Source organism: Capricornis sumatraensis, chromosome 6 (genome assembly GCF_032405125.1).
Source record: "Capricornis sumatraensis isolate serow.1 chromosome 6, serow.2, whole genome shotgun sequence".
Lineage (NCBI taxonomy): Eukaryota > Metazoa > Chordata > Mammalia > Artiodactyla > Bovidae > Capricornis > Capricornis sumatraensis.
Window position 1 is genome coordinate 11,707,013 of NC_091074.1, and position 19,865 is coordinate 11,726,877.

Below are 19,865 nucleotides of genomic sequence, written 5' to 3' on the forward strand. Positions count from 1 at the left end.
AGCCTGCTCTGATGGGATTGCTGCTTTCTGCAGTTGACACCTTCCTCTGACCTGATTAGGTCTGGTGTGCCCTGGAACACTGAACATTAGACATCCCTGAAGTCCACTTACATATGCAGGTCAAGTAGACATCCGAGCAGCACATTGCTGAATAGGCAGGCCTTCTAATAACAAATCTGTTCAGAGCATAAAGCCAGGTAATAGTAGCCCTCAGAGTGCAAAACCCTCCTGAAATTAAGGAGATCCTTTAGGAATACCATGTTCGATGGAGACATTTGCCCACAAGACACAGTTGCCAAGCAAATATGCCCTGGGAAAATGATGCCACTTTAACAGCATGAAGACAATTTTGAAAACTTTTCTGGGCTGCCAGGCAAACAAATGGGGAAAAAAAAAATCAAACTTTTAAGAAAGCACTACAAAGGCAAAATCACACTGATACCATGCTTTTCAGCAAGGTTCACTAAAATGAAACAAGGAATCATTATCTCAGGAATTCTTGAGGAAAGAAAGTGTGCAGCAGCCTTCTGTTTATCAAGACTTCTAAATAAATTAACTAGGTTAGAACTCAGTAATATTCTACCACTGAGTTCTTCCATAAAAGGCATAAAGTTGTCAAAAGTCTCCTCAAAATAGAATCAGTCATACACAGTTTAAAGGAGAGCTCAGTAAAACATTAAAGTTCTGATCATCTCAGTCTATTTAAATCAATATATAAATGCATTACAAATTTGTTGTACTGATACATTAAAGACATTTGTTCACCTCCATAAACACTAAAATGTCATCTTGAAAATTCATTTTGTATTAAAACTAAAAACACTCCATAAGATTGAATAGACACTTTCTTAATCTGATGTATATGATGTGAGAGTGTTTGTGTTATTCCATATGTTAGCTCTAAAGAGTAGCATCTTTCTTAATGGGCAAAATGGGACATTCTCCCTAAATAGTAAATAGCAAGAATGTCAAGTATCACCATTAATATTTTAATGTCATTTTGAGAAAATTTCCCAAGATAGTTATAGAAGAGAACAAAATTAAAGATAACTTCCTGGTAAAATAATATTTAAAACTATTTTTATCAAAGAGGATAAGAGAGTATACCTTAAGAATCCAGGAAAAACAATTAAAAATACCATAAACAATTAGAAAATCTAGTAAGTTAGCTTTATATTTAAAATCCTATAATAATCAGTAGTATTCATATATATGTCATATCCAATAAGATATTTAGCAGAAGATGAGCCTTATATAAAATACAAATTAAAATATAAAATAATAGAAAAATACCTTTACAAGGAATGGGCAAATCTGTATAAGAAAATTCTTAAACTGTGATGTGAGTTGTATCTGTATACTGGGGGAAAAAAAAGGAAATTATAGCATGCTCTTGGTTAGAAGAGCTCAACATCATAAGATGTTTATTCCAAGTAATTAAAGCTTTATTGTCTTATTCAAGAATCCAGTAAAAAATACCAACAAATATTTTCCCTCTTCCCAACTAGATAAGTTGCTTTTTAAAATATGAGAAAGCAAATACAGAGCAATAAGGAAATCCTAAAAAGGGTACATAAAAGGTTATAGTCCTACCAGATATTGAAACATAGTCTATAAAAATATCTCTTAAATTCAAGCAGTGTGGTATTGGTCCATTTACATAAAACTAGTAAAAATAGTTCAAGTTTACAATTATGTCTGAGATTTTTCATTATTTTCACAGAATTAAATGTGGATTCCTGCTACATTTTCAAATATGCTAATAGAAGATTCATCAGAGATCATTATCATTACCTGTGTCTGTTACCCAAGTCCAAGTAATCACAGGGGTATGTAAAATAGATGTGCTGCCCTAGGAGAGAGGGACCCTGAGTTAGAACCCAAATCTTTCATTATAAGCAGTGAGAGTGCCAAATCATTGCTCCAGAGGAGGTGATATTTCTGTCATCCAAAGCTGTTTGCTGTGCAAAAGTTCAGAAGACAATCCAGAACAAAAGGCTGTTAGCATCTCACTCCTAAGATATGCAGACATTCATAGGGCTGAATCTAAACAAATACATGTGAGAATTTAGTTTATCATAAATACCATGTCTCAAGTCACTGGGAAAAAAATGGTTTTTAAACTGACTGATGTTGGAGAAAATATGTAACTGACGCTTAATAATGCAACTGGTTCTTTACCTTACACAAGATCAATCCCCAGTGAACTAGAAATCTGAATGTAACATTGAAACCATTTATGTATCTGAAGGGGGGGAAAAAAAGGCCACAAAATTCCTTTGGGATAAAGAATGAAGAAAGTCTTTCTCTGTTCAAAATCTGGAATAAAGGAAAAAAATGTAGATAAAGTTGCATGAGTCTAAAGCTTTTTATGACAGAACATGACAACAGTGGTCATAATTGCCACAACATAGAGCAGGGGTTTTGCTCAAGCACCTGGCAGAAGCAGAGTAGCTGTTAACTACAGTTACTCGTATTAGTGTGATTTACTTTGACTATTTATTTTTAAGATTTTAATAAACAATTTCAGTGTTTGAATTTGAAACATATTTTAAGTGATTTATAGAATTTTTTCCATTAGACTCTGTATGTAATTTTCAAAAAAGTTTTAAAAGTTTTTTTTTTTTTTTTTTCACTTTTGATGGGACCATTTATAAAGACTTTGTCAAATTTCTTACAATATTTTTCTGTTTTCTGTTTTGATTTTTTGGCCACAAAACCTGTAGGCTCTTAGCTCCTGGATCAGGGACTGAACCCACATCTCTGACATTCAAAGGCGAAGTCTTAATCCCTGGATTAACAGGGTAGTCCTGCACACTATGCAATTTAAAACCATTAAATCTTAAGCTAAATTGAAAATATCAATAAACATATGCTATTTTCAAAATTCTAACTTTACCTACTGAGGGAACATAGCAATGATTATATTCTAGCTCCAATATCATTTTGGGGCCACAGTTTTTATCTCTAAGTAACATATTCCACCATAAGTCACAAAGGTTCCTTGGAGAAGTGACTGGTTCTGATCTGTGTCAGGGAATGTTCATAGTGACCCTGGGAAATAACTGGTGTAACAGAAAACAAAGGAAGGTAAATATTTAATAGGGCCCCACAAAAAGGGCTTGAGAGTGGCTTGTATCAGCAAGGCACAAAGGTGGAAATATAATTTGCTAAAATATTTTTGTTTGAGAAAAAAAAAATTGATGAAATTTATCATTAACAGTCTTTGAAACAAACATACATAAATGTTCAAACTTATCTCTTATAAATTAACTGTAGCTCACATTTATTGATAATATTGTGTTATTTCATCATTGCATTTTAGCCCAGAGAAAGAAAGAAGGAAGGAAAGGAGGCGGGGAGGAAGGATGAAGGGGAAGACTGATTGGAAGAAAGTTCATAGGAAGTTCTGTGAACTATTCAATGCTTTGTAGAGAGAAAGAGCTGTCATTTAAAGACTGCCAAAAAGAATTAGACTCTTAGGTCTAGATAGGATAAAATTGATTTTCATAGACTTTAATAGACATGCCTCTCTATCCAAAAAGTCATAAAGTGTAAAGACATATTTCATCTGTATTTGTTCACCAAATCTAGAGTACTAATAAACTCGAGAGAGGTAACTTAGAATCTTTCAAAGGAACACGTCTTATTAAGTACACTTTGAGCAAAGATGGTTGAGATTAAGGCTATAAATAGCATAGGAATTGAAGCTGGGCTTGAGAATGCAGTCAGTGTATCAGGCAAATAAAAAAGTATTGGGTTGAGATAAACCAAATTACACAATAAAACCAAAAAAAGTAATTTCTTTCTCTTTGACTCAAAGAATATTGGTTATTTAGTTTATAATCTCGGAGAAGGCAATGGCACCTCACTGCAATACTCTTGCTTGGAATATCCCATGGATGGAGGAGCCTGGTAGGCTGCAGTACGTGGGGTTGCTATGAGTCAGACACTACTGAGAGACTTCACTTTCACTCTTCACTTTGGAGAAGGAAATGGCAACTCACTCCAGTGTTCTTGGCTGGAGAATACCAGGGACAGGAAAACCTGGTGGGCTGCCACCTATGGGGTCTCACAGAGTTGGATACGACTGAAGTGAATTAGCAGCAGTAGCAGTTTATAATCTGGATCAGACAAAAGAGAAGAGAAGTGAAAATAGCATACAGGATGTTTCATAAAATCTAAATGGAGATAATAGTTGAAAATTTGCCTAAAATGGGTGAGGAAATCGCCACCCAAGGCCAAAAAACACAGAGAGTCCCAAACAGGATAAACCCAAGAAAAAATACCCCAAGATGCATATTAATCAAATTAATGAAGATAAAACACAGACAGCAAATATTAAAAGCAGCAAGGGAAAAGCAACAAATAACTCACAAGGGGATTCCCACAAGGATAACAGATGATCTTTCAATAGCAACTCTTCAGGCCAGAAGGAAATAGCAGGACATACTTAAAGTGATGAGAGAGAGAGAGAAAAAAAAAAAACTGATTACTATGCCCAGAAAGGATATCATTCAAATATGAAGGGTAAATCAAAAGATTTACAGACAAGCAAAAGCTCAGAGAATTCAGTACCACCAAAGCAGCTCTCCAACAAATGCTAAAGGATCTTCTCTAGTGAGGAAACACAAAAATGATTTATAAACATGAACCCAAAACAACAAAGTAAAAGGCAAGAGGATCATAATTATCAATAATTACCTTAAACACAACTAGGTTGAATGCCTCAACCAAAAGACAAAGACTGGCTGAATAAATACAAAAGTATGCTGTTTACAAGAGACCCACCTCAAAACAAGGGACACATACAGACTGAAAGTGAAGGGCTGGAAAAAGATATTTCACGGAAATGGAGACCAAAAGAAAGCAGGCATAGCAATACTCATATCAGATAAAATAGACTTTGAAATAAAGGCTGTAAAGAGACAAAGAAGGACACTACGTAATGATCAAAGGATCAACCCAAGAAGAAGATATAACAATTATGAATATATATGCACCCAACATAGGAGCACCACAATATGTAAGGCAAATGCTAACAAATATGAAAGGGGAAATTAACAGTAACACAATAATAGTGGGAGACTTTAACACCCCACTCACACCTATGGATAGATCAACTAAACAGAATATTAGCATGGAAAAACAAACTTTAAATGATACAAGAGTCCAGTTAGACCTAATTGATATCTATAGGACATTTCACCCCAAAACAATGAATTTCACCTTTTTCTCAAGTGCACATGGAACATTCTCCAGGATAGATCACATCCTAGGCCATAAATCTAGCCTTAGTAAATTAAAAAAAACTGAAATCGTTTCAAACATCTTTTCTGATCGCAATGTGGCAAGATTAGATATCAACTACAGGGAAAAAAAGGAAAAAAAAAACATTAAAAATGCAAACATATGGAGGCTAAACAACACGCTTCTGAATAACCAACAAATCACAGAAGAAATAAAAAGAAGAAATCAAAATATGCATAGAAACAAATAAAAATGAAAACACAGCAATCCAAAACGTATGGGATTCAGTAAAAGCAGTGCTAAGGGGAAGGTTCATAGCAATACAACTTACCAGAAGAAACAAGAGAAAAATCAAATAAATAACCTAAGGTTACACCTAAAGCAACTAGAAAAATAAGAAATGAAGAACCCCAGGGTTAGTAGAAGGAAAGAAATCATAAAAATTATGGCAGAAATAAATGAAAATGAAACCAAGGAGACTATAGCAAAAATCAACAAAACTAAAAGCTGATTCTTTGAGAAGATAATTAAAATAGACAAACCATTAACCAGACTCATCAAGAAAAAAAAGGAAGAAGAATCAAATCAACAAAATTATCAATAAAAATGAAGAAATCACAACAGGCAACACAGAAATACAAAGGATCATAAAGGACTACGATCAGCAACTATATGCCAATAAAATGGACAACTTGTAAGAAATAGATGAATTCTTAGAAAAGTACAACCTTCAAAAACTGATCCAGCAAGAAACAGAAAATCTTAGCAGACTCATCCCAAGCATGGAAATTGAAACTTTAATCAACACTTCCAACAAAAAAAAAAGCCAAGGACCAGATAGGTTCACAGGTGAGTTCTACCAAAAATTTAGACAAGAGCGAACAGCTTTCCTACTCAAACTCTTCCAGAAAATTGCAGAAGGTAGACTGCCAAACTCATTCTCTGAGGCTACCATCACCCTAATACCAAAACCAAACAAAGATGCCACACACAAAAAAAGAAAACTACAGGTTAATTTCACTGATGAACATAAATGCAAAAATCCTCAACAAAATTATAGCAAATAGAATCCAAGAATATATTAAAAAGATCATACATATTAACCAAGTGGGCTTTATTCCAGGGATGCAACCTTTCTTCAATATTCACAGATCAATCAATGTGATACATCTCATTAACAAATTGAAAGATAAAACCATACGATTATCTCAATAGATGCAAAGAAGGCCTTTGACAAAATTCAACATCCATTTATGATAAAAACCCTGCCCTCCAGAAAGCAGGCACAGAAGATCTCAACATAATAAAAGCCACATATGATAAACCCACAGCAAACATTATCCTCAATGGTGAAAAATTGAAAGCATTTCTCCTAAAGTCAGGAATAAGACAAGGGTGCCCACTCTCACCACTACTATTCACCATAGTTTTGGAAGTTTTAGCCACAGCAATCAGAAATAAAAAGAAGTAAAATGAATCCAAAATGGAGAAGTGAAGTAAAACTCTCACTGTTTGCAGATGACATGATCCTCTACATAGAAAACCCTAAATACACCACCAGAAAATTACTAGGGGTAAATAATGAATATAGTGAAGTTTCAGGATATAAAAACAACACACAGAAATCCCTTGCATTCTTATACACTAACAATGAGAAAACAGAAAGAGAAATTAAGGGAACAATTTCATTCACCATTGCAATGAAAAGAATAAAAAACTTAGGAATAAATCTACCTAAAGAAACAAAAACTTATATATAGAAAACGATAAAACACTGAAGAAAGAAATCAAAGATGACACAAATAGATGGAGAAATATACCATGTTCTTGGATTGGAAGAATCAATATAGTGAAAATGAGTATATTACCCAAAGCAATGTATAGATTCAATCCAATCCCTATCAAGCTACCAGTGGTATTTTTCAGAGAACTAGAACAAATAATCTCACAATTTGTATGGAAATACAAAAAAACTTGAATACTAAAGCACTCTTGAGAAAGAAGAATGGAACTGGAGTAATCAACCTGCTTGACTTCAGAATATACTACAGAGCCACAGTCATCATGACAGTATGGTTCTGGCACAAAGACAGAAATATAGATCAATGGAACAAAATAGAAATCCCAGAGATAAATCCACACACCTATAGACAACTTCCTTTTGGCAGAGGCAGCAAGAATATACAATGGAGAAAAGACAATCCGTTTAACAAGTGGTGCTGGAAAAACTGTTCACCCACTTGTAAAAGAATGAAATTTTAACACTTTCTAACACCATACACAAAAATAAACTCAAAATGGATTAAAGATCTAAGTGTAAGACCAGAAACTATAAAACTCTTAGAGGAAAACAGAGGCAAAACACCCTCTGATGTAAATCATAGCAGGATCCTCTATCACCCACCTCCCAGAGTGATGGGGAAAAAAAGCAAAAATAAGCAAATGGAACCTAATTAAACTTAAAAGCTTTTGCATAACCATGAAACTATAAGCAAGGTGAGAAGACAGCCTTCAGGATAGGAGAAAATAATAGCAAATGAAGCAACTGACAAAGAATTAATCTCAAAAATATACAAGTAGCTCATGCTGCTCAACATCAGAATAACAGACAACCCAATTAAAAGAAAAAAAAGGGGGCGGGGGCAAAGAACTAAACAGACATTTCTCCAAAGAAGACATATAGATGGCTAACAAACTCATGAAAAGATGCTCAACATCACTCATTGTCAGAGGAATGCAAATCAAAACCACAATGAGGTATCATCTCATGCAGGTCAGAATGGCTGCTATCCAAAAGCCTACATACAATAAATGCTGGAGAGGATGCGGAGAAAAGTGAACCCTCTTACACTGTTGGTGGGAATGCAAACTAGTACAGCCACTAGGGAGAACAGTGTGGTGATTCCTTAAAAAACTGGAAATAGGACTGCCATATGACCCAGCAATCCCACTGTTGGGCATAAACACTGAGGAAACCAGAATTGAAAGAGACACGAGTACCCCAATGTTCATCGCAGCACTGTTTACAATAGGCAGGACATGGAAGCAACCTAGATATCCATCACCAGATGAATGGATAAGAAAACCACAGTACGTATACACAATGGAATATTACTCAGCCATTAAAAAACACATTTGAATCAGTTCTAATGAGGTGGATGAAACTGGAGCTGAGTGAATTAAGTCAGAAAGAAAAACAACAATACAGTATACTATCACATATATATGGAATTTAGAAAGATGGTAATGATGACCCTATATGCGAAACAGAAAAAGAGATGCAGATATATAGAACAGTCTTTTGGACTCTGTGGGAGAAGGTGAGAGTGGGATGATCTGAGAGAATAGCACTTAAACATGTATATTATTATATGTGAAACATATCTGCCATCCAGGTTCGATGCATGAGACAGGGTACTCAGGGTTGATGCACTGGGATGACCCTGAGGGATGGGATGGGGAGGGAGGTGGGAGGAGGGTTCAGGATGGGGGACACATGTACACCCATGGCTGATTCATGTCAATGTATGGCAACAACCATTATAATATTGTAAAGTAATTAGCCTCCAATTAAAATAAATTAATTAATAAAAAAAACCTAAATGGTCTCACAAAGATATGATGAGGCACAGTAGTTACATAAAAGAGAGTTCCAATTTCAGATTTTTAACTTGTCAACTTTCAGCAATTTTCTTAACTTCACTGAGTTTCAGTTTTTTCATGTGAAAAATGAAAGTGAAACCAATGCATGCATGGATAGAATGAAGATAAAAAGATGCCTAGATGAAGCACGTAACACACTGTGACTTATTAACCAAGTGGAGCATCACAACATGGCAGTGGACCATTTTCTACTGAAAGGAGTATCACAGACAAAATCATCTTGAACCCTATAGAGAATAGAAATTCCAAGAATACATGCAAATTGCTTAATGCTTTTTGTACCAAGCTCTAATACTCTGTTTCTTATTCGTTTTTTAGTACTATCTTAGGAGGTAGGCCAGATCTGCAATTGCTATCCTTGTTTTTACAAATGATTAAAACTTAGACAATTATGCCCAAAGTTGCAGAGTGGTTAAGTGGAGCTCAGATGTGGTCTTTAGACTTATGGTTCTTCCTATTTAAATGTCCAATGACTGCATAGTGGATTGGGTTTCATTTTCTTTTTTCCCATAATGTGTAATACATAGTAATAATTTAAAGCTAGAATAAACATGAGAATTAGAAAAAGACAACTATGAAGAGGGTCAAAATATTTTCATTGAGTGAAACTTCTCTCCTTAATAACATGTAAGGCAAAATGTTATTTCTAAAAGCAATACTTGTTCTTTTATTGAACAGCTATTGGTGGGTTCAAAACAAGAGTTTAGGATTGATTCAATAAAGAATTAACTTCTTCCTGTGATTCCTGAGTCTTTCAAGCTCAGAAAAAATTTTGAAAAAAAAAAAGCTATTGATTTGACAAATAAATAAACAGCTACACAATCAGTCAAATAAAACAGAATTCTTAAGCCCTTTCATCTTTTCAAGGAGAGGGAAAAAAGATAATACCTAATAATTGGTGCTCATTCTCCTGTTCAGCTACATGTAACTCATCAATTTTTCTAAATTTCTTTCAGTGTTAGTAGACTTACTGTCTTTTTCTCATGTAAAGAAAATCAGTTACAGTATATGAGATTTAATTTTCATAAAATATAAAGCTTCATACAAAACAATAAAACCAATGTTAAAACACTTGGAAAAATATTGAGGAAGTACTTGTTGTTAGGATTTTATGTACATCATCATATTTGAATAATATATTTATGCTACTAAAATATAACTCTATATAATCTAAATATTACATAAATAGTTACAGTAAATAAATTTTAAATGTCTCTGAAAAACCTCAGAATTTTATAGGCACAAAAGTTTACAAGGATAGTTGGGAAATAAGTATCAATTAAATTTAATTATTAAATAGGATATATTGGCTCCTTAAGTGGAACATACAGGAGAAGAATGAACACTCTAAAATAGAAGAGCACTCATGCATTTAAAGTAAGATATGAAATATTTTCATACATACAAATTTAATTAAATATTCATTTATTTGTATGTATACTCTAGAAATACAGATAGTCCCAGATACAGATATGTGTGTGTATATTTGATCATAGTTTTTTCCCCAGTAACCAGTGTTCCCTTACCACTTGTTAAGAGAGTCACAGAATCATAGAAACATCAGTGTTTATACCTGTCAGGTGTTACTGCATGTTCCCCATATGTGTAAGAACCATGATGAAATCATGTGTTCAACTTTATGTGAATAATTAGGACACAGGATTGTGAGTTTCCAAGCCTATATTTTTTTGTTAAGAAACTTATTTAATATAAAAATGTGAAATAAAATTTAAGAAGTTATTTTCATCAATGCTATTACAATTAGAAAGCTTAAAGTGTTAACATTCTTATTAGAGTGACATGCATTTAAGAGTCAAATTAAACTAACATCTGGAAAGAAAACTCATAATGATAAGTCAATTTAAAGTATCTTGCCTATATGGGAAAATAATCTAAAAAGAAAGTGCCTATAAGTATATGTGTAACTGATTCATTTTGCTATACAACTGAAACTAACACAGCATTGTGGATTAACTAATCCCAATAAAAATTAAAAAAAAAAAATAAGAATGTTGCCAAAAAAAAAAAAAAAAAAGAATGCTGCAACCTCAGGAGTGTTCAATTTTGTCACATGATAAATGCTGTGTTAAATTGTGAATATTAATAAAAAGAATTTTAGTCACAATAGTCACCTGGATATCTTAAGTCTTATCTTGGCTTATATTAAGTTGAAAAATGTATATTATTAAACATGAGATATATTGTATTTCAGACTTATTTCTGAAAGTCTTGTGTGTGTTTGCCTTTTAAGTAGAAGCCTTCTGAAAGGTGGCATTTTCTGATGTTCTGGACAAAGCTAAATGCAGATGTTAGGGAAACCTTATATCTTAAAGTTGCATGAAGCCAGTTGCATGAAGATTATTATTAACCTAGATATTTGGACATGTAAACTACTTAGGCATTTATGTATAAACTTTTGCATGGAAATCTGCTGTTACACCTCTTATGTAGATAGTTAGAGGTGGAATGGCTTAGTTTTACCTGATTTGGTTACATTTTAAAAGAACTGACAAGTAGTTTAGAAAATGGTTGTTAGTGAGTAGGAATGCAATGTAATTTTCCGTGTTGATGTTATGTTCTGCAGCCTTCTTAAATTCATCTATTAGTTCCACTAGCTTTTCTGTAGATTCAAGAGGATTTTCTATGTTGATGATCATGTTATATGTAAGTAAAGACAGTTTTATTTCTTCTTGTCCAGTCTGGTGACTTCATTTCTTCCAGGGCCTTATTGCAGCAACTAGAACCTAGTGTAGAATGTCAGATATAAGTGGTTAGAGTAGACGTCCTTGTCTCATTTCTGATTGTAAGGTAAAAGTGTCTATTATTTCAATACTCTGCTCTTAACTGTGGGGCTTCATACTTTTTCTTTATCACTTTATCAGGTTCAGAAATGTCTCACTATCCAATATTACAGAATATATTTAGTCAGGAATGGATTTAGGATTTTCTCAAGTTCATTTACTGGATTATTGACTTGATCATATGACTTCACTCTTTTTTGGTATTGTATCCTGAATTATACTGATTTTCAAGTAATCATTCCTTGTATTTCTGGGATAAACCCAACTTGAGCATGATGCATTATCCTTTTTGTGCATTACTTGTTACTACAGAATTTTTACATCAGTGTTCATAAGAATGTAACACTGTAGTTAACTTTTCTTGTAAATACCTTAGTTTTATTATAAGAAAAGCTGACATCATCAAATGACTTGGGAACTATTCCCTCTTCTTCAATTTTCTGTGGAAAAAAATATGTATAGAGTTACTGTGTGTGTGTGTGCATGCACTCAGTCATGTTTAACTCTTTGTGGCCCCATGGGTTGTAACCCACCAGACTCCCTTATCCCTGGCATCTCCCAGGCAAGAATCTGGAGTGGGTTGCCATTTCCTTCACCAAGGGATCTTCCTGACCATATTATCAAACCTGTGTCTCCTTCATTGGAAGATGGATTCTTACTACTGAGGCACTGGGGAAACTCTGCTGCTTTATTAATTCTATCTAATTATTCTGAGCTAAATATTAGTCAGATTTAACTGACTAACCTAGAGCCAGACATCCTGGAGTGTGAAGCCAAGTGGTCCTTATGAAGCATCACTACAAAGCTAGTGGAGGTGATGGAATTCCAGCTGAGTTATTTCAAATCCTAAAAGATTTGCTGTGAAAGTGCTGAACTCTATATGCTGGAAAATTTGGAAAAGTCAGCAGTGGCCATAGGATTGGAAAAGTCAATATTCACTCCAATCCCAAAAAAGGGCCATGCCAAAGAATGTTCAAACTACCACACAATGTAATGTTCAAAATCCTTCAAGGTAGGCTTCAACAGTATGTGAACTGAGAACTTCCAGATATACAGACTGTATTTAGAAAAGACAGGGGAACCAGAAATCAAATCGCCAACACCCACTGGATCATAGAAAATGCAAGAGAATTTCAGAGAACTGTCTACTTCTGCTTCATTGACTACACTAAAGCCTTTGACCATGCAAATCACAATAAACTTCAGGCAATTCTTAAAGAGATGGGAGTATCAGACCACCTTGCCTGCCTCCTGTGAAACTTATATGCAGGTCAGGAAGCAATAGTTAGAACTGGACTTGGAAAAACAGACTGGTTCAAAACTGGGAAAGGAATATATCAAGGCTGTAATTGTCACCATACTTATGTAACTTATATCCAGTGTGCATCATGGGAAATGCCAGGCTGGATGAAGAACATGTTGGAATTAAGGTTATGGGGAGAAATATCAATAACCACAGATATGCAGATGACATTACCTTTATAGCAGAAAGTTAAGAGGAACTAAAGAGCCTCTTCTGCTTTATTGATTATGCCAAAGCCTTTGACTGTGTGTCTTGCAATAAACTGTGGAAAATTCTGAAAGAGATGGGAATACCAGACCACCTGACCTGCCTCTTGAGAAATCTGTATGCAGGTCAGGATGGAACAGTTAGAACTGGACATAGAACAACAAACTTGTTCCAAATAGGAAAAGGAGTGCATCAAGGCTGTATATTGTCACCCTGCTTATTTAACTTCTATGCAGAGTACATCATGAGAAACTCTGGACTGGAAGAAACACAAGCTGGAATCAAGATTGCTGGGAGAAATATCAATAACCTCAGATACGCAGATGACACCACCCTTATGGCAGAAAGTGAAGAGGAGCTAAAAAGCCTCTTGATGAAAGTGAAAGAGGAGAGCGAAAAAGTTGTCTTAAAGCTCAACATTCAGAAAACGAAGATCATGGCCTCTGGTCCCATCACTTCATGGGAAATAGATGGGGAAACAGTGGAAACAGTGTCAGACTTTATTTTTGGGGCTCCAAAATCGCTGTAGATGGTGACTGCAGCCATGAAATTAAAAGATGCTTACTCCTTGGAAGAAAAGTTATGACCAACCTAGATAGCATATTCAAAAGCAGAGACATTACTTTGCCGACTAAGGTCCGTCTAGTCAAGGCTATGGTTTTTCCAGCAGTCATGTATGGATGTGAGATTTGGACTGTGAAGAAGGCTGAGTGGCAAATAATTGATGCTTTTGAACTGTGGTGTTGGAAAAGACTCTTGAGAGTCCCTTGGACTGCAAGGAGATCCAACCAGTCCATTCTGAAGGAGATCAGCCCTGGGATTTCTTTGGAAGGAATGATGCTAAAGCTGAAACTCCAAGTCTTTGGCCACCTCATGTGAAGAGTTGACTCATTGGAAAGGACTCTGATGCTGGGAGGGATTGGAGGCAGGAGGAGAAGGGGACGACAGAGGATGAGATGGCTGGATGGAATCACCGACTTGATGAACATGAGTTTTGATGAACTCCGGGAGTTGGTGATGGACAGGGAGGCCTGGCGTGCTGCAGTTCATGGGGTCACAAAGAGCCGGACAGGACTGAGTGACTGAACTGAACTGAAAGAGACTCTTGATGAAGCTGAAAGTGGAGAGTGAAAAATCTGGCTTAAAACTCAACAATCAAAAAATGAAAGGTCATGGCATCAGGTCCCTTCACTTCGTGGCAAATGGATGGGGGAAACAATGGCAACAGTCACAGATTTTATCTTGGGCTCCAAAATAACTGTGGATGGTGAAATTAAAGCACCTTGAAAGAAAAACAATGACAAACCAAGACAGTGTATCAAAAAGCAGAGACATTACTTTGCCTACAAAGGTTCATATATTGAAAGCTATGATTTTTCCAGTAGTCATGTATGGATGTGAGAGTTGGACCATAAAGAGAGCTGAGCACTGAATAATTGATGCTTTGGAACTGTGGTGGTGGAAAAGACTCTTGGAGTCCCTTGAACGGTAAGGAGTTCAAACCAGTCAATCCTAAATGAAATCAGTCCTAAATAGTCATTGGAAAGACTGATGCTGAAGTTGAAGCTCCAATACTTTGGCCACCTGATGTGAATAGTAGACTCATTGGAAAACATGCTGATGCTGGGAAATATTGAAGGCAGGAAGAGAAGGGGATGACATAGGATGAGATGGTTGGATGGTATCACTGACTCAATGGACATGAGTTTGAGCAAACTCAAGGAGATAGTGAAGGAAAGGGAAGCCTGGTGTGCTGCAGTCCTTGGGGTCATAGAGTCGGACACGAATGAACGAGAGAACGACAACGACTGACTTACATTTACTTGAATTTCACTTGGTTGGCTGGCATTTCACATTTTAGAGTCCCATGTTGCTCTATTTCTGTTTCTAATTCTTTATGTTTTGTTCCTTTTCCATCATAGAAGCATTTCCTCATACATTTATGTCAAGTGCTTGACATATATGTAACCATAAAGAATCTGAACATAATTGTAGTTTCTCTGTGCAGTTCTCTCTGCTATTCTTCCCAGAAATTTCCAACCATCTAGGCTCCCCCAGAATCCCAACCAATATATCCGACCAGTTTGGGGATTCTCTCCTTATATTTTACCCTGAAAACTTTTTTAAACAAAAGATTACAGTCCTTTGTTTCCTCATGTCAAATGTCTTAAGAGTCATATTTTCTTTTTTGTTTTTTTACTAATTTCTTGGTTATTTTAGGTAGGATGGTAAATTCAGTTCTCTTTATTCTATCTTGGCTATAAATATACATTCCTTTAACATATTCTATGTATCTCTAGATAGACACAGAAATATATATATAAATATTTACTGTATTATTTCAGCTAAAATATTTAATATACATTGATTTAATAGTCATAACCATATGTCTATTTAAATTACTGTTAAAATAAATGAATTTATAAGATGTTAGACTATAATATATAAAAATATATGAAATACACAGTACAACCTGCTTGTAATTTATCATGTTATCAATCTGCTTCTTTTCTTGTTATTGCATTGAGTGATGTCTTATTTATACAGAAGTTTGGTTTGAGGGGGAAAATAGTTAACCTGAAGAAATGCTTCTCAATTTTGCTTCTGCCACATCTTCTCTCTTCTTGTATGCCTTGTTTATAGTAACCATAATTGCTCATTTAATGAGCCCTTACAATATACTATGAATAGGAACTAAATTTTTTAAAGGTCTGACACTTTTATTTTTTAAAGCCCCTGTGTATTGTAATACATATCTGTCATGGAAAGTCTCTGTTCTACATAATGGATGATGATTTATAAAATAGACTTAGAAAACATATAGGTGATTGTCTAGAGATTCAAACTGTCACTCACTCCATTCTTTGAAGTTCTCCTGCACCAAGACATGTTAATCAAGTTATAATTAATTTAATTAGCACCTCTACAAGTTTTCAAAATCTTTAATGCTAACTCCTTTGGAGTTTAAACAGGCCAAACTCATGTTTTACCTAAGAACATAAAAGAAATCACTGGCTGTAAACTTTCTAGTGATTAGCAAGATCATAGCCTGTCAATCCTTAGAGGTAATTTCTTTTTAGACATGCATTCACTTTGTCTTTCTGAATAAAATAACTACAAAAGTCTGATTATATGGAGACAGATGTGGAAGTAAAATTAAAAATAAAATATAAGTAAAAATAAGGTCAATATTTCAGAGAGGTTAAATATAGGAAAATGATGTGATGAGCCTAAAACCTTAATTCTTCTTAGATTGTCTCTATCACTCAACTGAGACTTTATTTGTATACATCATTTAGCCGTGTTTATCCTTATAAATATTCCCTTGTAGTTCAGTGGTAAAGTATCATGCAGGAGACACAGGTTTGATCCCTGAATCAGAAAGATCCCCTGGAAAAGGTAATGACAACCCATTCCAGTATTCTTACCTGGAGAATTACATGGACAGAGGAGCCTGGAGGGTTATAGTCCATGGAGTCACAAAGAGGCAGACATGACTTAGCAACTAACACACACAAACACACACATGCCCCTACAAATAGGCTGTGTTCTTAAGTCTTTTCCTTGAACTATAATCTGCTAACAAAATTTCATTTATTCTTCCATTGTTGCTGGTAATCACACGGTACATTGTCTCCTCTCTTACTCCCACTAACAATCTGTGTACATAGTCTATCAGACTCATTACCCTTCACACCTGATGAGAAGAACTGACTCTTTGGAAAAGATCTTGATTTTGGGAAAGATTGAAGGCAGGAGAAGGAGATGACAGAGGATGAGATGGTTGAAGGGCACCATGGATTTGATGGACATGAGTTTGAGCAAACTCCTGGAGTTAGTGATGGACAGGGAAGCCTGGCGTGTGGCAGTCCATGGGGTTGCAAAGAGTCAGACACAACCGAGACTGAATTGAACTGATGCTGCCTCAGCATTTTTGTAGACTTAGTAGCGTGATTCAGAGGAGGCAATGGTAACCACTCCAGTGTTCTTGCCTGGAGTATCCCATGGATGGAGGAGCCTGGTAGGCTGCGATCCATGGGGTCGTGAGGAGTCAGACAGGACTGAGCGACTTCCCTTTCACTTTTCACTTTCATGCATTGGAGAAGGAAATGGCAACCCATTCCAGTGTTCTTGCCTGGAGAATCGCAGGGACAGCGGAACCTGGTGGGCTGCTGTCTGTGGGGTCGCACAGAGTCAGACAGGACTGAAGTGACTAGGGAACAGCAGCAGCAGAACTGATTATTTGCCCTTATGCTTGATTTTCATGCCTCTCTGCCATTGGCTTACTGAAACAAAAATATCTATTATTTTCTTAATCTGTTATGTATGTTCTATCTAAGGAGGTAAACAATTATTCTACATGACTGCCATGTACAACCTCTACCTCTAAAAAGTATTTATTTCAAAATCATCTCTTAAACTGTTATTTATTCATTAATTTTGGCCTGTGCCAGGTCTTCCTAGCTATGAGAGTTTTCTCTAATTGTGGTGACCAGGGGCTACTCTCTAGTTGCAGTGTGCAGATCCCATTGCAATGGCTTCTCTTGCTGCAGAGCACAGGCTCTAGCTCTCGGGTTTTGGTATGTAGGGCTGGCTGGAGCTAGAGCACAGGCTCAGTCGTTGTGGTGCATAGGCTTAGCTGCCCTGTAACATGCAGAATCCTCCAGGATCAGGGATTAGACCTATGTCTCCTGCATTGGCAGATGGATTCTTCCCACTGGACTACAGGAAAAGTCCCCAAATCATCTTTAAGACAGTTACAATATTGCCCTTCACTTGTTCAAAAATAAAAGGGGGAGGGAGAGACAACTATTAATAGACACATGCTGGAAATATTTGTGTATTTCCACCCATATTTAATGCCAATTTTCTCCTTTGCATCCATGTGTTCCCCAATTAGCTGAACACAAGAATATTGAATATTCTTTCAGTAACATCACCTTGTCTGCTAACTCATGACTTAAAATACTCTCCCTCTTTTGGCTTGCCTATCCATTAGTTCAGATGTTATCTTAGTCAAAAACTTCATGATCAGAAAAAGGAATTTATCTCTTTTTAATGTCACCCAAAGATTTTGCTTATGTGTTCATCAGTGTGCACACATGTTACTGATTCCTTCACTAAATATTAAGCCCTCTTGAATTTAAGCCCAGAATCTTTCAGTACTCATCTTTCAGTTTTGACATAGTTTATTATAAGAAGAATTCAAGTTACAAATAAATCAGAAGTTAATCTTTAGGCTGTATTGCTTAAGTATATATCAAATATATGTCCGATGGTTGGTAGATATAAAATATGCTGAGCTATGCTCAGTCATATCTGAAACTTTTGTGATCCCATGTACTAAGCCCACCAAGCTTCATTGTCCATGGGATTTTCCAGGTAAGAATACTGAAATGAATTGCCATTTGCTTCTCCAGGGGATCTTCCTGGCCCAGGGATTAAACCCAAGTCTCCTGTCTCTCCCACATTGGCAGACAGATTCTTTATTGTTGAGCCACATGGGAAAATATTAGTGTAATTAAAATTGTATTCAGTTGCTTCAATTCGTGTCCAACTCTTTTGTGACCCCCGTGGTCTGTAGTCCGCAAGGCTCCTCTGTCCATGGGATTTCCCAGGCAATAATACTGGAGTGGGCTGCTCTTTCCTTCTCCATGGGATCTTCCTGGCCCGGGGACTGACCCAGTGCCTCAGTGTCTTCTGCACTGCAGGCAGATTCTGTATGACTGAGCCACTTTGGAAGCCAGTATCCTCTATGATATAGTGGTATCTTGATATTAAAATCTTTTCATGCATAAATTAATAGTGGGCCTCTATAAAACAAAATGCTTATTTTTGTGTGGTATATAAATGCCTGTCTATTTTAGTGTTGATTCATTTGTTAATTATACATTGACTTTTAACATAAAATCATATACCAAGTATAAAAAACTCAGCAGTGGCCACAGGACTGGGAAAAATAGTTTTAATTCCAATTCCAAAGAAAGGTAATGCCAAAGAATGTTGAAACTAGTGCGCAATTGCACTCATCTCACACACTAACAAAGTGATGCTCACAATTCTCCAAGCCAGGCTTCAACATTACATGAATTGAGAAATTTCAGATGTACAAGCTGGATTTAGAAAAGGCAGAGGAACCAGAGGAAAAATTGCTAACATCTATTGGATCAAAGAAAAAGCAAGAGAGTTCTAGAAAAATCTCTACTCTTGCTTTATCAACTACGTCAAAGCCTTTGAGTGTGTGGATCACAACAAACTGTGAAATATTCTTCAAGAGACGGGAATACCAGATCACCTTACCTGATTCCTGAGAAATCTGTACATGGGTCAAGAAGCAACAGTTAGAATCAGACATGGAACAAGGGACTGGTTCCAAATTGGGAAAGGAGTAAATCAAGGTTGTATATTGTCACCCTGCTAATTTAACATATATTTCATGAGAAATGCTGGGCTGGATGAAGCACAATCTGTAATCAAGATCATTGGGAAAAATATCCATAAACTCAGTATCACTGATGACACCACCCTTATGGCAGAAAGTGAAGAAGAAAAGAACCTCCTGATGAAAGTGAAGGAGGAGAGTGAAAAAGTTGGAGTAAAACTCAACATTCAAAAAACAAAGGTCATAGGATTTGGTTACA